Source organism: Octodon degus, unplaced genomic scaffold, assembly GCF_000260255.1.
Source record: "Octodon degus isolate 3935 unplaced genomic scaffold, OctDeg1.0 scaffold00097, whole genome shotgun sequence".
NCBI lineage: Eukaryota > Metazoa > Chordata > Mammalia > Rodentia > Octodontidae > Octodon > Octodon degus.
In genome coordinates this window covers 2,346,409-2,352,597 of record NW_004524673.1, presented here as the reverse complement: position 1 = coordinate 2,352,597, position 6,189 = coordinate 2,346,409, and the positions used below count along the sequence as shown (strand labels likewise).

Genomic DNA, 6,189 nt, shown 5'->3' with positions numbered 1-6,189 from the left:
CTAGAAAAGAGAAAGGCTCTAAGGCTTTATCTGAATTTGAAGAAAACATGAGTGAGAATTGAAAGAAATAACTAGAAAAACACAGAGAGAAATTAATAAGTGGAAATGAAGTCTCATCAAAAAAAGAAATGGAAGGAAGGAAGGAAGGAAGGAAAGAAAGAAAGAAAGAAAGAAAGAAAGAAAGAAAGAAAGAAAGAAAGAAAGAAAGAAAGAAAGAAAGAAAGAAAGAAAGAAAGAGAAAAAAGAAAAGAAGAAATCTGGTAGATATTCATCTCCTTTATCAAGCTCTGATTCTTCCAGCAGTTCTTCAGATTCTGAGGATGAGGAAAAGCAAGCAAGCAGAAAGGAGAAAGAAAAAGAAAAGCATTGACATAATCTTTTGAAAGCTCCCTGTCAGAAACTGATTCAGACGGTAAGGATGGCTTAAAAGATAAAGAAGTCGAAGGATGCAACAGAGAAAGAGAAGGTCAGTAAAGAGATTGCCAAGAAAAGAGAGACATGTCCTGAATAAAACCTTCATCTGAGCCCTTGTCATAATCAAATCCTACTGAAGAGGGATGAGCAAAAAGGAAGAAATGCAGTGAAGAATGACACGCAACAGAAAAAACAAAAAAGAAAAGAAGCATAAGAAACACAGGAAGAAGGAAAGGAAGGCTGCTAGTTCAAGTCTTGAGTCACCATAACTTTTAAAAAAACCAGTATGCCCCTATGAAAGAAAATGCAACGTCTGTGTAATGACCAGGATTGTATATATTGCCCATGAGAGACCAAAGTAAAAGGAATTACAGAGCCTTTATTAATTAGTTGATGACCTATGTGCTCCCCTTTTCATCTGGCCAAATACAAAAGCCCCAGTTCTTTGCTCCCTACTTGCATTTATAGTTTCTTTGGTGCTATGGCAACAGGGCAGGGATGTGATGCCCTCTATATCCTATAGGTGCCAGGTCACAGCACGAATCAGATGCCCCTATATCCTGTAGGTAAGGGGTCTCAGGCAGAGGGATTTATGGCTAAGCATGGGCAACTACTCTGTATCTTATTGCCCTAAATGGTCCTGTCTCCTCCTTATCCCTTAAATGTTTGTGAAATTCTGACAGGGGAGGGGAAGGACTGAGAAATGGGGTAATTTAGGCAAGGCTGTTCCTATGGAAATACTTCAGGCAGGGGTTAAACTAAATTGAATTCTGCCTCAGTCTCTTCTCCTAAAAGTGAATAGGGTATTATGCTAGGTGCCATCCCTTACATCTAAGATTTCAACTGTGAAAATTATGATATATTTACTAAAATACATGAATTTTCTTGTTTTTAGAATTGTGTCAGGGACTATTCCGTAGGCACTCCAGTGCTGCTACATGAAGGGGCCATAATTGTTGCTTGCTGCTTGCACATGTACTTTTTCTCCTCCAATGAGTGGGAGACAACACACTGCAATTGTACTCATGGTTAAAGTATTTGGGAATAATGCTAATAGTTTTTACTAAAAGTGTCTAGAGATAAATCAAGAAGAAATGAATCTGGATATATTTTTTAAGATGTAATTGGAAATGTCCAAATGACTCTAGCTAATTTTTTAAAGGAAGGATTATATTAATATTTTGAAATCCTTACTCTATAGGTAAGTGTATCTTTTTTTTTTTTCCGAAAACCACAAATCACTTTATTCAAATTAGTAGCATCAAAACAGCTGGCTTATGGAGGCCAAATATGTCACAAGTGTAGCCCACCTGTGTGGTGGGAACACCTTCTTCCATGGCCATTCTGAAGCGCTGAAGCTACAGGGAGAGGTGGAACTGAATGGTTTTACACTTCTTGTATTAGTAATATTTATGCTAAAGTAACTTGGTCGGGCAGACCTCCCAGTTCTTCAGGGTCCACCTCCTGCTTAGAGGAGGCCGTTTGCCCCCCTGCACTGCCTCAGCGCTCTGCTGGAACCTTCGCAGAGCTTCATGTCAGGCTGGTTCTACGCGCCTCCAGAAACTGCTTGATCTCCAAGTAGCGGGGGTCCCCGTCTCCTGCTGCTGCAGCTAAGCCCCCTGAGGCTCCTGAAAAGTGATGTCAGTTTAGTGGCCTCACCGCTGCCCCCTCCATTGAAACCACCTGTGATGGCGTGGCCTAGTGTGTGCCCCACCCACCGCGGAGCCCACAGTCACACCCTCCGCGGGGCTGGCGATCTGGGCCATCAGACCAGATTGCCAGGGTGCAGCAGCAGGCGAGCCCACAGCAGAAGGCAGGGCCACGACCGGGGTCTGGGCTGTAGGGGCCAGTCTTGGTGCTGGCCGGGGTGCAGCTCACATCTGAGGGGCCTGGCTGGCCGGAGAGGGAACGCGGGAAGTGCGGCTTCGGCTTCCACGAGGCATCTTCAACACACCACTACTATGCGTCCACAAAAGCCAAACTGTGCCAACACTCTAGGTAAGTGTATCTTAATTTTTCCCCCTTTGTATACTTTTTATATACCTCAGGAGGGAGTTTTTTGGGTAGAGGGAAGAGCAGTTTGCTACCTCTTTAGCTAGCAGAATAGTGTGCCTTTGGTCCTCTCACCTCCTACTTTTCGGGACACAGTAGCCATGCTTCCTGGGGAGGTCAGAGCTGGGTACAAGCCTTCTTGCCCTTTACTGAGTTTAATGACATCTCTGGACTTTGACATCTGCCACTTTGAGTGAACCAGAGAAATAACCCTTTGCAGAGTGAGAAAGCCCCAAAGCTCTGAGTTTACCTCCACATCAATCATAACTAGATGGAGCTACTACAGAGTGCAGAGCCAAGGTTGTGGGCAGCGGCAACTTGTGGTTTCAGTCCTGGTTCTTGATTGTCCACCATGGGTGAACCACAGCAAGTGGGCACACTCTCTCCACCTCCAATGCAGTGCATAAAGGAGTATATAAATGAAAATATTCAGGAGGGCTTAGCCCCTAAGCCTCCTCCTCCAATTAAAGACAACTACGTGATGTTCGGCAACCAGTTCCATTGTGATGATCTTATCCTGCGCCCTTTGGAAAGTCAGGGAATTAAATGGCTTCATCTTACGCAGTTTGATCATAAGAAAGAATTGTGAAAACTCAATATGTCTATCCTTATTAATTTCTTGGACCTTTTAGATATCTTGATAAGCAGCCCTGGGCAAATAAAACGAGAAGAGAAGCTAGAAGACCTTAAGCTGCTGTTTGTGCACCTGCATCACCTGATCAATGAATACAGGCCCCACCTAGCACGAGAGACCCTGAGAGTTGTGATGGAAGCCCAGCAGTGCTGGCTGCTAGAGACAGCAGAGAGGTTGCAGAAGCACCTAGAGCGAGTGATTGAGATGACTCAGAATTGCTTGGCTACTTTGCCTGATGATTTGCCCCTCTCAGAAGCAGGGATAGAATTAAAAGCTGAGTCAATGGATGCTGATGACAGCAACAACTGTCCTGGACAGAAGGAACAACAAAGAGAAACTTCAGGCCACAGGAGGGACCAGATTATAGAGAACAATGCTGCCTTATATGTCCTTATTGATGAAATGAATGAAAGACCTTGAAGGGCTTCCTGTTCTTGTTCCATTTTGGTAAAGAGCATTGTTAATTAGTTTATTTTCTTTTAGTATTAAGAGGTACTGCATATCAAAAAACATAAAAATTATTTTTTTCCTAATTCCATCTTTTCAATGATACTGTAAGCAGTAATTTCACTGCATAATAAAAGTAGCCAATTGAGTGCATCTTGGTTAAGAGTGATTACCTTAAAAAGCAAAATGTTTACTGTTGTGTGGAAGATTCCTATTTTTCTCTTTTTTTTTGAGATTCCTATATTTGAAGTTGCAATAAAATTGAAGATGTCCTCAGTAGTAGGAAGCTTTCACCTTTGAAAAAAGTAAATTTGTCATTTGTCTTAAGAATGATGAATAAAGGATACCAAGGCATACATGTAGAATCATGAAATCTCTAACTCATTAAAAATTTTGCTTTATCTTCAAAAAGTAATAATAAAATGCTAAGGGAAGAACTCAGTAAAGTTAAATGAATCCTCCCTGAGACTCTACCTATAAGTCACCCTTGGTCTCTTCTCTCTGCTCTGCATGAAACGGCAGGCTGGCAGTCCCTTAAGTGTTCTTTGGCCAGTTATAATGATAATGAATTGGTCACTTGAGTTTCATGGATTCATTTTAGTAATCTACATGACCACATAGTTAAACTCCACATTTTCTTTTATAGTAGCTCAGGTTTACTGAGGGCTGGAAGCCTGCAGCAGGAAAGAGGTTTGGTGGCAGGGACTGCTAGATGTCTGTCTACCAAAGGTTTTTGCTTCCTTTTAAGTTAACGTGGAGAGATGGCCACCCAGTCAGGGACTTCATCTCCAAAATGCGGCCTTTATAACATTTAAGTCCTGGTGAATGGGGTAATATGCATGTAGGAATCCAGGTCTACCTCATTAAAATTTCTTGCAGGATCCTCTATTTTCTTCTGCCATTTCCTGGTTAGATTAAGCACATTCAGGATATCTTTAGAAGCCACTGGAAGATGACAAAGATTCAGTCACTTTGGTTCCTCCTATTGCCATTTAAATATTGTAGGTATGTGAATTCAGCAAAATAATCCAATATAATCCAGTAGTCCATAATAGTGGTGGTTATCTGTAGGACTGGCAATGTCAGAAGTTGTTGACTTCAGCCTTTTACAGCTCAGCATTTTAATAGTTCTTTATTTTTTATATCTCGTGTTTATACTTTTCTGCTGGATGGTTAAGACCAAGATAAAGCAAGACCTATATAACAACAGCAAAAAAAAATATAACTTTTGTATCTGACAAGGTCAGTCAAATCCCCTCAGGATTTATCCTGGAACCATGTAGAACAGTTTGTAGATCTTTTGTCAGTGACAGCCATGTGAATGAGTCACAGCCATTGCTTGACCAATTTGCTTTCTGTGAGAGTCTGGGAGAATGTTTTCTCTCTAGGTGACTCCCCTTAGGCACACTCTACATCATTGTCCACTTTCCTTGTGGCCCCATAATCTCCTTGAACATAAAATTTGGGATACCACTGAGTTACAGGATATTACAGTATATGTTCTCTTATGTTCTGAGTCCTCAATGATGTTGAAGGGCTAGAGCCAAAATCTTGGCTATCTTTGTAGCCCTTCTTTTTCTCTAACTTTTTGGTCTGCAAACTTAAGTTGTTAGCCCTCCAGAAGAGAAGCTTAATGATATTATTACCCTACAAGATAGGCAGTTGAACTTAACATCACTTTCTGTCTGAATATCAAATGCCTTAGACATAACATGGAACAGGTATTTTCCAACAATCATTGATATGCTAAACTTTAAATCCCTATGGAATGTGAAAAAAAAATAAATAAACTATTATACATTTTTACACAGAAATTTAGAAATCTATTCATATACAACAATGTAGCAGGACAGTTCTATGACATTTGTTTCTTCTCTCTTGTTTTCTTTTATTACCTTTTTTAAAAACATGTACTTAAGAAAGAGTATAACAGTAATTGATAGGAAATTAGAAGCAGTACCCATTTAGAAGACCAGAATGACAGGCATTCCAAGCATGGCACTACTATTACACATTGCTGTCTTTAGTGTAGTTGCTTAGTTCACAGGTATCAACATATATAGTCAGGGTGAGAATCCCACCAATTAGCTCCCATTTCAAAAATCTGATGGAGATTCTCAGGACCATCTTATGTATATAAATGTATGGTTTTGCCCTTATGTTTCTTTGCTTTTCTCCTTGGAGAATTTTTGTTTTAAACCACCTCATACTGAAGCTGAGACTTACAAACAAGTTGAGTAGCTGGGCTGGTGTTCTGTATCTTGTTGCATAAAGCTATTGCCAAAATCTTAGTAAAGATAATGTTTTAAATTTGTTGTTTTTGTATATTCATAACAAATTATGACAAGCTAAATTTAAGTGAGAATTGTATTACTGCTCTTGTGTCATGTTTCACTAATATTTTGTGCCTCTTACTGAATTATTGGGAAGGTTAAAAGGAACTGATAAGTCATTTTCATATAATTGGGCAATATGAAATATAGTTTCAAGTACAGTTTTGCCTGTTCCAGAGGGTGTACTAATTATAGTGGTATATACACAGAACATTTTAGCATGACAAGAAGCTGAATAAATAGCTATGTTACTTAAAAATAGCTGTGCTCGTATGTCCCTTTAGGCCACAGGAAAGCTATAAAGATAAA

At 40.1% G+C, this 6,189-nt stretch overlaps 2 pseudogenes; one reads left to right on the top strand and one right to left on the bottom strand.

Moving 5' to 3' along the window:
* Positions 1–1,882: 1,882 nt before the first annotated feature.
* On the bottom strand, positions 1,883–2,404 carry LOC101567911 (annotated as a pseudogene).
* A 414-nt stretch (positions 2,405–2,818) lies between these two features.
* Positions 2,819–3,520, top strand: LOC101567512 (annotated as a pseudogene).
* The last annotated feature ends 2,669 nt before the right edge of the window (positions 3,521–6,189 follow it).